Source organism: Aquarana catesbeiana, linkage group LG10, assembly GCF_042186555.1.
Source record: "Aquarana catesbeiana isolate 2022-GZ linkage group LG10, ASM4218655v1, whole genome shotgun sequence".
In the NCBI taxonomy this organism is placed as follows: Eukaryota; Metazoa; Chordata; class Amphibia; order Anura; family Ranidae; genus Aquarana; species Aquarana catesbeiana.
This window is the reverse complement of record NC_133333.1, coordinates 22,803,669-22,816,477: the sequence shown is the minus strand read 5'-3', so window position 1 is coordinate 22,816,477 and position 12,809 is coordinate 22,803,669.

Here is a 12,809-nt window from a genome sequence, read left to right as displayed (position 1 = left end):
TATGTAGGTCAGTGTATGTCAGGTAGGTAGGTCAGTGTATGTCAGGTAGGTCAGTGTGTGTGTCAGGTAGGTCAGTGTGTGTCAGGTAAGTCAGTGTAGGTCAGGTAGGTCAGTGTAGGTCCGTGTGGGTCAGGTAGGTCAGTGTATGTCAGGTAGGTCAGTGTGGGTCAGGTAGGTCAGTGTAGGTCAGTGTGTGTCAGTGTATGTAGGTCAGTTTATGTCAGGTAGGTCAGTGTGGGTCAGGTAGGTCAGGTAGGTCAGTGTATGTAGGTCAGTGTATGTCAGGTAGGTAGGTCAATGTGTGTATGTCAGGTAGGTCAGTGTATGTAGGTCAGTAAGTGTGGGTCAGGTAGGTCAGTGTATGTCAGGTAGGTCAGTGTATGTCAGGTAGGTCAGTGTATGTCAGGTAGGTCAGTGTATGTCAGGTATTTCAGTGTGTGTGGGTCAGGTAGGTCAGTGTGTTTGGGTCAGGTAGGTCAGTTTATGTCAGGTAGGTCAGTGTATGTAGGTCAGTGTGGGTGGGTCAGTGTACTGTATGTAGGTCAGTGTAGGTCAGGTAGAGGTGATAATAACTGTAAGCGCTTATACAGAAGATGCATACAATCCTGGGGGTATATAAAATTTAGCCAGGCATACAGTCCATGGCCATAGTAGTGGCAGTCCAGGGGTTAATAAAGTCTCTAATCGTTCAGGATGTGAAGGGCTGGCTAGTGGGATGGTTGATCCTAAGGGCGGCTGCTGTCCTCAGAGAGCTGGCTCTGTAGTATTGCAAGAGGGGGTGGAGAAAAGGAAGCGCCACCTGAGTGCAGTATTAATGCAAGATTTTAATGACATAAAAAGTAAACACTTACAGGAAAAACAAATTAAAAGGCTCATCTGTGAGTAGGCAGTGTTATCTTCCTCGATTTCCAGTCCGGAACAGGTACCAGCGTTGTAGGGCTGCAGATGGAGACTTGCAGCTTGTGTCTCTTCCTGTGGCCGTCAGGGAGAAGCTGGGACCGGCGTGGAACGCACAGGGGAGGTGCGTGACGTCACAGGTCATTCAGAAAACTTCCGGATACACTCCAGGGGGAGGGGCAACATCGAGGGAGGGTTCTGAAGGCTACGCGCTCGGAGCTGCTGCTCCTTCAATAGACCTGAGGCCCTCAGGCCTATTGAAGGAGCAGCAGCTCCGAGCGCGTAGCCTTCATAGACCTGAGGCCCTCAGGCCTATTGAAGGAGCAGCAGCTCCGAGCGCGTAGCCTTCAGAACCCTCCCTCGATGTTGCCCCTCCCCCTGGAGTGTATCCGGAAGTTTTCTGAATGACCTGTGACGTCAACGCACCTCCCCTGTGCGTTCCACGCCGGTCCCAGCTTCTCCCTGACGGCCACAGGAAGAGACACAAGCTGCAAGTCTCCATCTGCAGCCCTACAACGCTGGTACCTGTTCCGGACTGGAAATCGAGGAAGATAACACTGCCTACTCACAGATGAGCCTTTTAATTTGTTTTTCCTGTAAGTGTTTACTTTTTATGTCATTAAAATCTTACATTAATACTGCACTCAGGTGGCGCTTCCTTTTCTCCACCCCCTAGTGTAGGTCAGGTAGGTTAGTGTATGTACGTCAGTGTATGTCAAGTAGGTCAGTGTATGTAGGTCAGTGTATGTCAGGTAGGTAGGTCAGTGTATGTCAGGTAGGTCAGTGTATGTAGGTCAGTGTATGTCAGGTAGGTAGGTCAGTGTGTGTGGGTCAGGTAGGTCAGTGTATGTCAGGTAGGTCAGTCAGTGTATGTATGGCAGGTACCAGGTCAGTGTGTGTGGGTCAGGTAGGTCAGGTGGGTCAGTTTAGGTCAGTGTGTGTGGGTCAGTGTAGGTCCGTGTGGGTCAGGTAGGTCAGTGTGGGTCAGTTTGGGTCAGGTAGGTCAGTGTGGGTCAGTGTGTGTAGGTCAGGTAGGTCAGTGTACATCAGGTATTTCAGTGTGTGTGGGTCAGGTAGGTCAGTGTATGTAGGTCACTGTGGGTCAGGTAGGTCAGTGTATGTAGGTCAGTGTATGTCAGGTAGGTCAGTGCATGTCAGGTAAGTCAGTGTGGGTCAGGTAGGTCAGTGTGTGTAGGTGAGTGTGGGTCAGGTAGGTCAGTGTATGTAGGTCAGTGTACGTCAGGTATTTCAGTGTGTGTGGGTCAGGTAGGTCAGTGTGTGTGGGTCAGGTAGGTCAGTGTATGTCAGGTAGGTCAGTGTGGGTGGGTCAGTGTATGTGGGTCAGGTAGGTCAGTGTATGTCAGGTAGGTCAGTGTGGGTCAGGTATGTCAGGTAAGTCAGTGTATGTCAGGTAGGTCAGTGTGGGTAGGTCAGGTAGGTCAGTGTATGTAGGTCAGTGTGGGTCAGGTAGGTCAGTGTATGTAGGTCAGTGTATGTCAGGTATTTCAGTGTGTGTGGGTCAGGTAGGTTAGTGTATGTCAGGTAGGTCAGTGTATGTAGGTCAGTGTGGGTGGGTCAGTGTATGTAGGTCAGTGTGGGTCAGGTAGGTCATTGTATGTACGTCAGTGTACGTCAGGTAGGTCAGTGTATGTCAGGTAGGTAGGTCAGTGTGTGTATGTCAGGTAGGTCAGTGTGTGTGTCAGGTAGGTCAGTGTATGTATGTCAGTGTAGGTCCGTGTATGTCAGTGTAGGTCAGTGTGGGTCAGGTAGGTCAGTGTGGGTCATGTAGGTCAGTGTATGTCAGGTATTTCAGCGTAGGTGGGTCAGGTAGGTCAGTGTATGTCAGGTAGGTCAGTGTATGTCGGTCAGTGTGGGTGGGTCAGGTAGGTCAGTGTATGTCAGTGTAGGTCAGTGTGTGTCAGGTAGGTCAGTGTATGTAGGTCAGTGTGGGTCAGGTAGGTCAGTGTGGGTCAGGTAGGTCAGTGTATGTCAGGTAGGTCAGTGTATGTAGGTCAGTGTGTGTGGGTCAGGTAGGTCAGTGTGTGTCAGGTAGGTCAGTGTATGTCAGGTAGGTCAGTGTGGGTGGGTCAATGTATGTAGGTCAGTGTGGGTCAGGTAGGTAGGTCAGTGTGTGTATGTCAGGTAGGTCAGTGTAGGTCAGTGTATGTCAGGTAGGTCAGGTAGGTCAGTGTGGGTAGGTCAGGTGGGTCAGGTAGGTCAGTGTGTGTGTGGGTCAGTGTATGTAGGTCAGTGTGGGTCATGTAGGTCAGTGTATGTCAGGTATTTCAGTGTGTGTGGGTCAGGTAGGTCAGTGTATGTCAGTGTGGGTAGGTCAGTGTGGGTCAGGTAGGTCAGTGTGGGTGGGTCAGTGTATGTAGGTCAGTGTGGGTCAGGTAGGTCAGTGTGGGTGGGTCAGTGTATGTCAGGTAGGTCAGTGTATGTCAGGTAGGTCAGTGTATGTAGGTCAGTGTGGGTGGGTCAGGTAGGTCAGTGTAGGTCAGGTGGGTCAGGTAGGTCAGTGTATGTCAGGTAGGTCAGTGTGGGTAGGTCAGGTAGGTCAGTGTGTGTGGGTCAGTGTATGTAGGTCAGTGTGGGTCAGGTAGGTCAGTGTATGTCAGGTAGGTAGGTCAGTGTATGTCAGGTAGGTAGGTCAGTGTAGGTCAGGTAGGTCAGTGTAGGTCAGGTAGGTCAGTGTAGGTCCATGTGGCTCAGGTAGGTCAGTGTATGTCAGGTAGGTCAGTGTGGGTCAGGTAGGTCAGTGTGTTTCAGTGTAGGTCAGTGTATATAGGTCAGTGTATGTCAGGTAGGTCAGTGTAGGTCAGGTAGGTCAGTGTATGTAGGTCAGTGTATGTCAGGTAGGTAGGTCAGTGTGTGTATGTCAGGTAGGTCAGTGTGTGTATGTCAGTGTATGTAGGTCAGTGTGGGTCAGGTAGGTCAGTGTATGTAGGTCAGTGTATGTCAGGTAGGTCAGTGTATGTAGGTCAGTGTATGTCAGGTATTTCAGTGTGTGTGTGGGTCAGGTAGGTCAGTGTGTGTGGGTCAGGTAGGTCAGTTTATGTCAGGTAGGTCAGTGTATGTAGGTCAGTGTGGGTGGGTCAGTGTATGTAGGTCAGTGTAGGTCAGGTAGGTCAGTGTATGTATGTCAGGTAGGTCAGTGTATGTAGGTCACTGTATGTCAGGTAGGTAGATCAGTGTATGTCAGGTAGGTCAGTGTATGTAGGTCACTGTATGTCAGGTAGGTCAGTGTATGTAGGTCAGTGTATGTCAGGTAGGTAGGTCAGTGTGTGTGGGTCAGGTAGGTCAGTGTATGTCAGGTAGGTCAGTGTATGTAGGTCAGTGTGGGTCAGGTAGATCAGTGTATGTAGGTCAGTGTGGGTCAGGTAGGTCAGTGTAGGGTAGTGTGGGTCAGGTAGGTCAGTGTATGTCAGGTAGGTCAGTGTATGTAGGTCAGTGTGGGTCAGGTAGATCAGTGTATGTAGGTCAGTGTGGGTCAGGTAGGTCAGTGTAGGGTAGTGTGGGTCAGGTAGGTCAGTGTATGTCAGGTAGGTCAGTGTATGTCAGGTAGGTCAGTGTATGTAGGTCAGTGTAGGTCAGTGTGGGTCATTGTATGTAGGTCAGTGTATGTCAGATAGGTCAGTGTATGTCAGGTAGGTCAGTGTAGGTCAGTGTGGGCCATTGTATGTAGGTCAGTGTATGTAGGTCAGGTAGGTCAGTGTGGGTTAGTGTATGTCAGGTAGGTCAGTGTATGTAGGTCAGTGTATGTCAGGTAGGTAGGTCAGTGTGTGTATGTCAGGTAGGTCAGTGTAGGTCAGTGTATGTCAGGTAGGTCATTGTATGTAGGTCAGTGTATGTGGGTCAGGTAGGTCAGTGTGGGTCAGGTAGGTCAGTGTATGTCAGGTAGGTCAGTGTATGTAGGTCAGTGTGTATCAGGTAGGTAGGTCAGTGTGTGGGGGTCAGGTAGGTCAGTGTATGTAAGTCAGTGTAGGTCAGTGTAGGTCAGTGTGGGTCAGGTAGGTCATTGTATGTAGGTCAGTGTGGGTCAGTGTATGTAGGTCAGTGTATGTCAGGTAGGTAGGTCAGTGTGTGTATGTCAGGTAGGTCAGTGTATGTAGGTTAGTGTGGGTCAGGTAGGTCAGTGTATGTCAGGTAGGTCAGTGTATGTAGGTCAGTGTGGGTCAGGTAGATCAGTGTATGTAGGTCAGTGTGGGTCAGGTAGGTCAGTGTAGGGTAGTGTGGGTCAGGTAGGTCAGTGTATGTCAGGTAGGTCAGTGTATGTAGGTCAGTGTGGGTCAGGTAGATCAGTGTATGTAGGTCAGTGTGGGTCAGGTAGGTCAGTGTAGGGTAGTGTGGGTCAGGTAGGTCAGTGTATGTCAGGTAGGTCAGTGTATGTCAGGTAGGTCAGTGTATGTAGGTCAGTGTAGGTCAGTGTGGGTCATTGTATGTAGGTCAGTGTATGTCAGATAGGTCAGTGTATGTCAGGTAGGTCAGTGTAGGTCAGTGTGGGCCATTGTATGTAGGTCAGTGTATGTAGGTCAGGTAGGTCAGTGTGGGTTAGTGTATGTCAGGTAGGTCAGTGTATGTAGGTCAGTGTATGTCAGGTAGGTAGGTCAGTGTGTGTATGTCAGGTAGGTCAGTGTAGGTCAGTGTATGTCAGGTAGGTCATTGTATGTAGGTCAGTGTATGTGGGTCAGGTAGGTCAGTGTGGGTCAGGTAGGTCAGTGTATGTCAGGTAGGTCAGTGTATGTAGGTCAGTGTGTATCAGGTAGGTAGGTCAGTGTGTGGGGGTCAGGTAGGTCAGTGTATGTAAGTCAGTGTAGGTCAGTGTAGGTCAGTGTGGGTCAGGTAGGTCATTGTATGTAGGTCAGTGTGGGTCAGTGTATGTAGGTCAGTGTATGTCAGGTAGGTAGGTCAGTGTGTGTATGTCAGGTAGGTCAGTGTATGTAGGTTAGTGTGGGTCAGGTAGGTCAGTGTATGTCAGGTAGGTCGGTCAGTTTAGTGGTCAGCATTGATGGGCATTGGTAAGCCAGGCAGCAACCAGCAAGTCAGCCTACCCCCACCACACAACCACACAACCCCTCCGCCCAACCAAAAAACCCAGCGCCACTAGAGGCCCCCCGTGCCGGCCTTGGACTTCGGGCTGAAGCCCCTGGTCTTTTTGTCACCTAGCAACGCCCCTGCTGCTAAGGAACCTGCCTTCCTGAAGGTGATCTGAGGTTTTGGGGTGAGAAGATCCCCCAGAATTGGGTCATCGGTGAGAATCGACCAATGTTTTGTAAGGATCTTTCTTATAGTGTTATGTTTGTTTGAATAACGTAGGATGATCCTTGCTGTATCATCCTGTTTGTGAGTTTTAGTTTTGAAAATTAGGGCATGTCTGTCCTGATCTTTGACCCGGTTGAAAGCTTTTTTAAGGGAGGATTTTGTATATCCTCTTGTGAGCAATCTCTCGCTCAATTTATCTGCCTCACATTGGAAGGTTTCCATAGTGGTGCAGTTACGTTTCAAACGCAGGAATTGACTGAAGGGTGTAGATTTTTTAAGGGGTTCAGGATGGAAACTGTCGGCATGCAAAAGAGTGTTGCCAGCAGTTTCCTTTCTGTAAAGTCCGCTGGCAAGTTTTCCATTCTTATCTTTATATATGGTAATGTCCAAGAAATTGATCCAATGGCGATCGTAGGACATGGTGAAAAACAAATTCAAAGCATTGTGGTTCATCGCTTTTAGGCAACCTTTTAGGGTGTCTTCTGGACCATTCCATATCAGGAAAATATCATCTATGTATCTTTGCCATAGGATGATATATTCAGTATATATGGTTAACTGGTTAACCATATGTATTTACCGTTCACTATATCACATTTAGATATTTGTGTATATATACTATATACGATCCTTCATAGGAATATCATATCTGTTTATAGCGCAACTTTATTATTATTGTTGTGGATCCTGGACTGCCTTTAGGTTCAGGTGTGGGAGAGACACACAGCACATTTAGGTAAGCTGGACCATTTTTTATATTTTTATATTTTCATGAATAATTTGATTTTACTTTCCTTTTTGATTGTTTGAGATTCTGGCTTTCATTCATGGAGGTGTGCCCCCTGTGTTTATGGGGGATCTCCCTATTTGAGTGATTTTTTTTAGCCATCATCTTATTTATTGAACGTTATGAATTTGGATGCTTTTGCTTTCCAATTTATAAATATGGCTTTACTTTTGGCAAATATGGCCCCGTTTTTCTGATTATTTTTGCATATTATCTAGCTTTTAGACAACCCTTCCATTTTCCTTTTCCATCATCTTTCAGGGTTGGGACTTCCTGCCAAATCAATCTTGAGTGGCTTGAATTTTGCCCCTCTTTTGAAATAATTTCCATCATATATTTCGTGGTTGGAATGTTGCAACTTACAAAATTCCATGTAACTTTTTTTTTTTTTTTTACCATGTGCTATGTGTTCCTCTCCTAGATTTTGACACTACTTCCATTTGCAACCTTGTTAAAGTGGTTCTCCGCCTTTCCAATATGGTGCCTCTTTTTGGATTTTAATAACCGGGGGTTCTTTTGCATGATTAAAGGCCTATACAGATTGGGTGGATGTCTGATGAACCATTGGAAACTTTCATGTCAACTACTATTTTTTTTTTTTTATTTTAGTTTTTTATGCATTTCAGCACAGGCTTCGTATGCATGTTATGAGATATATGTATACTTATATCATATTTTGTACCTTTCAGAAATGGCAAAAATTATCCCTGAAGAAGATTGCATAAATTAACTATTTCAAAACGTGTTGGACTTGATTTTTTGTCATTACTGTAATACACTACAAATTGTTTTGTTCATAAACATGTTTCTTGTATAAAATTATTTTTAACCTTTTTTGTAAAATAAAATTTATATTTTTTAGCATAATTTTCTGTAAGTAATTTTGCCTTTAAAATCCCATTTATATGAGGTTCCTTCTGCAGTAAAGTAATTTTATAGCGAAAAATAAGAATTTTAACTTGTAAGCAACAATGCCCTGTATTGAAGTGGTTAAAAAAAATATATATAGATATATATTTATATATATAGATATATATCTACATATATATATAAAGTGCGTATCAAACAATTGGCTTCAAAATGTTAGCTGACATTGGCTGGGTAGCGTTAGGTTGAATTTTTATTTAATGTCAGTAAAATTGTGAAATGTTAACGCCATTAAGGAAAATAACATTATTACACACAGAAGATCTATATGACTTCATTGTTTTATTTTATAGCGATAAGGACCAGCTCTGAGCCCAATGGAGTAACATGTCCCGCATGCGCTTCCCATGAAACATTTAATTGTGAACCTGATGGAATAATGGCGTGTCGAGGGGACGAGACCAACTGTGCTTTGAAAACCACAGAATTCACACGTAACATTTTTTAGGGATCTGCCTACAAATTTTCTAAATATGTATCTTTTTTTTTTTTTTTTTATTTGTTTTTTTTTTCATGAAATGATAACAGTTTGGGGTTAATTTTAGTTTAATAAAGAAACGATGCAGCGCTAAATCAATAAATTGAACAATAATGTGAAAAATCACAAAAGAAAAACAAAAGAAAAAACTAAAGCAGTTTTCAAAAAAATAAAAATTACATAAGAATATTTAACATAAAAATTGCAGAATGTACAAAACAACAAATCATAAATCAGTGTCACAGAATAGTGATGTATAAATTCACCAGCAAGATTCCAGTGTTAAATTAGTGAAATCAATCAAAGTGCTAATAATCACCATAAATAAAAACAAATGTATAAAAACGTATAAAAAGTCCCAACACAAGCAGTGCAATTGAATAGGGGAAAAAAAGTCCATAAACATAGGTATAGAAGCTAATCCAAGGTTGTGGTTAAAATAGATCCAGTCTCCCAATTATTAAATGCACCCAAGTGAGTAATGAGGCTCCTTACTGACTCAAATGACCACACAGGTGGTCTCACCAAGCATAGGGAATATTAAGGTCTCCCAACAACCTATACCGGCATCTGTAGTGTTGGTTAGATCTTTGATTGGTTATTGAGATTGACAGTTGCCCCAAACAGTCCTCTGGCACGAGCATACAGCCTTGACGTGTACGGACAGACCCGCAAGTACTCTCTTCTACACATAGCTGGAGGAGGTGCCTGCAAATTCGGGCACGTCAGGGTTAAACCCAAAACGTCCAATAGCAGAGAAGCTAGAGCATGGTGACTTCTGTGTGGAAAAAGCATCTAAGTGGTGGGCAGTGCAGCTCCTGTTCCCCTCAGGTCACCGGATACTAGGGATGAGCTTCGTGTTCGAGTCGAACCCATGTTCGACTCGAACATCGGCTGTTCGATCGTTCGCCGAATTGCGAACGTTATGGGCCGTTCGCGCTAAATTCGTGTGGCGCGTCACGGCCCATAATTCACTGCGGCATCGCAGTGCATTGCTGGCTGATGATTGGCCAAGCATGCACTATGACCCGCATGCTTGGCCAATCACAGCGCTGTCAGTAGAGAGAGCTGTAATTGGCCAAAGCCAGGGTGGCTTTGGCCAATTATGGCTCAGGGGATTTAGTACACACCCCACACTATATAAGGCCGCCTGCACGGCGGCCCTGTGTAGTGTGTGTTCCGGTGTGCTGAGAGATAGAGAGAGAGAGAGACAGTGTCATTTGATTTGAGTTAGATAGATTAGGCAGAACAGTCAGTCAGTTAGCTGCACTTACAGTGTATTGTGTATATATATGCATCCCAGGTGTTGCATATATATATATACACTGTATTCAGTTTAGCTAGATCCGTTCCTGTTATCTTCTATCTAGACTATTTACATTTAATGCAGTGCGTCCTGCTCACAGTGTTCAGCTAGATCCGTTCCTGCTATTTACATTTAGTGCAGTGCGTCCTGCTCACAGTGTTCAGCTAGATCCGTTCCTGTTATCTTCTAGACTATTTACATTTAGTGCAGTGCGTCCTGCTCACAGTGTTCAGCTAGATCCGTTCCTGCTATTTACATTTAGTGCAGTGCGTCCTGCTCACAGTGTTCAGCTAGATCCGTTCCTGCTATTTACATTTAGTGCAGTGCGTCTTGCTCACAGTGTTCAGCTAGATCCGTTCCTGTTATCTTCTAGACTATTTACATTTAGTGCAGTGCGTCCTGCTCACAGTGTTCAGCTAGATCCGTTCCTGCAATTTACATTTAGTGCAGTGCGTCCTGCTCACAGTGTTCAGCTAGATCCGTTCCTGCTATTTACATTTAGTGCAGTGCGTCCTGCTCACAGTGTTCAGCTAGATCCGTTCCTGCTATTTACATTTAGTGCAGTGCGTCCTGCTCACAGTGTTCAGCTAGATCCGTTCCTGCTATTTACATTTAGTGCAGTGTGTCCTGCTCACAGTGTTCAGCTAGATCCGTTCCTGCTATTTACATTTAGTGCAGTGCGTCCTGCGCACAGTGTTCAGCTAGAGCCGTTCCTGCTATTTACATTTAGTGCAGTGCGTCCTGCTCACAGTGTTCAGCTAGATCCGTTCCTGTTATCTTCTAGACTATTTACATTTAGTGCAGTGCGTCCTGCTCACAGTGTTCAGCTAGATCCGTTCCTGCTATTTACATTTAGTGCAGTGCGTCCTGCTCACAGTGTTCAGCTAGATCCGTTCCTGTTATCTTCTAGACTATTTACATTTAGTGCAGTGCGTCCTGCTCACAGTGTTCAGCTAGATCCGTTCCTGTTATCTTCTAGACTATTTACATTTAGTGCAGTGCGTCCTGCTCACAGTGTTCAGCTAGATCCGTTCCTGTTATCTTCTAGACTATTTACATTTAGTGCAGTGCGTCCTGCTCACAGTGTTCAGCTAGATCCGTTCCTGTTATCTTCTAGACTATTTACATTTAGTGCAGTGCGTCCTGCTCACAGTGTTCAGCTAGATCCGTTCCTGTTATCTTCTAGACTATTTACATTTAGTGCAGTGCGTCCTGCTCACAGTGTTCAGCTAGATCCGTTCCTGTTATCTTCCTACTGACAGGCAGGCTTGTCTGGTTACAGTATATAAAGCTACCTGAAGAAAATTACAGGTGTTCTATTTGATCCTATTAGTACCACGGTCAGGCAGCTAGACTATTTACATTTAGTACAGTGCGTCCTGCTCACAGTGTTCAGCTAGATCCGTTCCTGTTATCTTCCTACTGACAGGCAGGCTTGTCTGGTTACAGTATATAAAGCTACTTGAAGAAAATTACAGGTGTTCTATCCCAGCTTAGTGCAGCTACAGGCCATTAGTATGTCTGGAAGGCCAAGAAGGAGAGGCAGACAGTCACAAGCCAATAAGAGAGGGCAAGCAGGCTCTGTGTCTAGTGCTGGTCGTGGAGACGGTGCATCCTCATCAGCACGTGGCCATGGGACACGCTTGGCCTTTTTTTCGGCAGCTGGCCATGTTGAGCCGCAACATGCGGAAGACTTGGTCGAGTGGATGACCAAGCCGTCCTCATCCTCTCTCACCCATGCCCAGGGTGCTTTGTCTGGCAAAGCAGCGGCCTCTTCCCTCAGCTCAATGTCATCAGTGACTCCTTCCCTAGCTCCACCATGTCCTCATGAGGATTCCCTCGAACTGTTTGACCACAGTGTTGGGTACATGCTCCAGGAGGATGCCCAGCGTTTGGAAGGCTCTGATGACGATACTGAGCTCGATGAAGGCAGTAACATGAGCGCGGACAGAGGGGGTGCCCAAGAAGGACAGCAATCTGGCAGTCATGCTCCCCCTGCTGCAGCATACTGCCAGGTTTGCTCCAGTGATGAGGAGGGAGGGGATGATGAGGTCACTGACTCAACGTGGGTGCCTGATAGGAGAGAGGAGGAGGAGGAGGAGGCGGCAGCACATCACCAACGAGGCAGGATGCCCTCCAGGGGCCAGCCTAAGGGCAGCACATTGACTGCATCACACCCCAAAGCTCCACATGTGCAGGGCGCTGCAGTCTCTGCGCGTTATTCAAAAAGTTCTTTGGTGTGGGCCTTTTTTGAGACGAGTGCATCAGATCGCACCGCTGCTATTTGCAACATATGTCTCAAGCGTATCTCGCGTGGCCAAAATATCTCCCGCTTGGGTACCACATGCTTGACCAGACATATGTTGACCTGCCATGCAGTTCGTTGGCAAGCGTATCTAAAAGACCCACACCAAAGAACAAAGAGGATCTCTCCTTGCTCCTCATCAGCTGAGATTTCCAACCCCACTAGACCTTCAGTCCTCTCTGAGACCTGCAGTGAGAGGAATGAAGGTGTAGAATTAGGTGTGTCACAGCCAAGTACTTGTGGGCAATCTGCTTTTGGTACACCGACGTCAGATTGTACCAGGCAAATTTCCCTGCCCCAGCTGCTGCACCGCCGAAAGAAGTTTGCTCCCAGCCATCCACATGCCCAGCGGTTGAATGCTAGCTTGGCAAAATTGCTAGCACTTCAACTGCTGCCTTTTCAGTTGGTAGACTCTGCCCCCTTCCGTGAGTTTGTGGAATGTGCGGTTCCTCAGTGGCAGGTACCCAAACGCCACTTTTTCTCACGGAAGGCGATTCCGGCTCTCTACCGGCATGTGGAAGGCAATGTCCATGCCTCGCTGGACAGGGCGGTCAGCGGTAAGGTGCATATTACCGCTGACTCATGGTCCAGCAGGCATGGACAGGGACGTTACCTAAGTTTCACGGCGCATTGGGTGACTCTGCTGGCAGCTGGGAAGGATGCAGGACAAGGTGCAGTAGTGTTGGAGGTTGTTCCGCCACCACGCCTCCAAAATGCTGATTGTGACACACCTCTCTCCTCCACCCCCTCCTCTTCTTCTTCCTCCATGGCCTCTTCCTCGGAACCAGCGGTGCTCCGTAGGCGTTCAAGGGGCTACGCAAGTACGCAGGCCAAAAGATGCCATGCG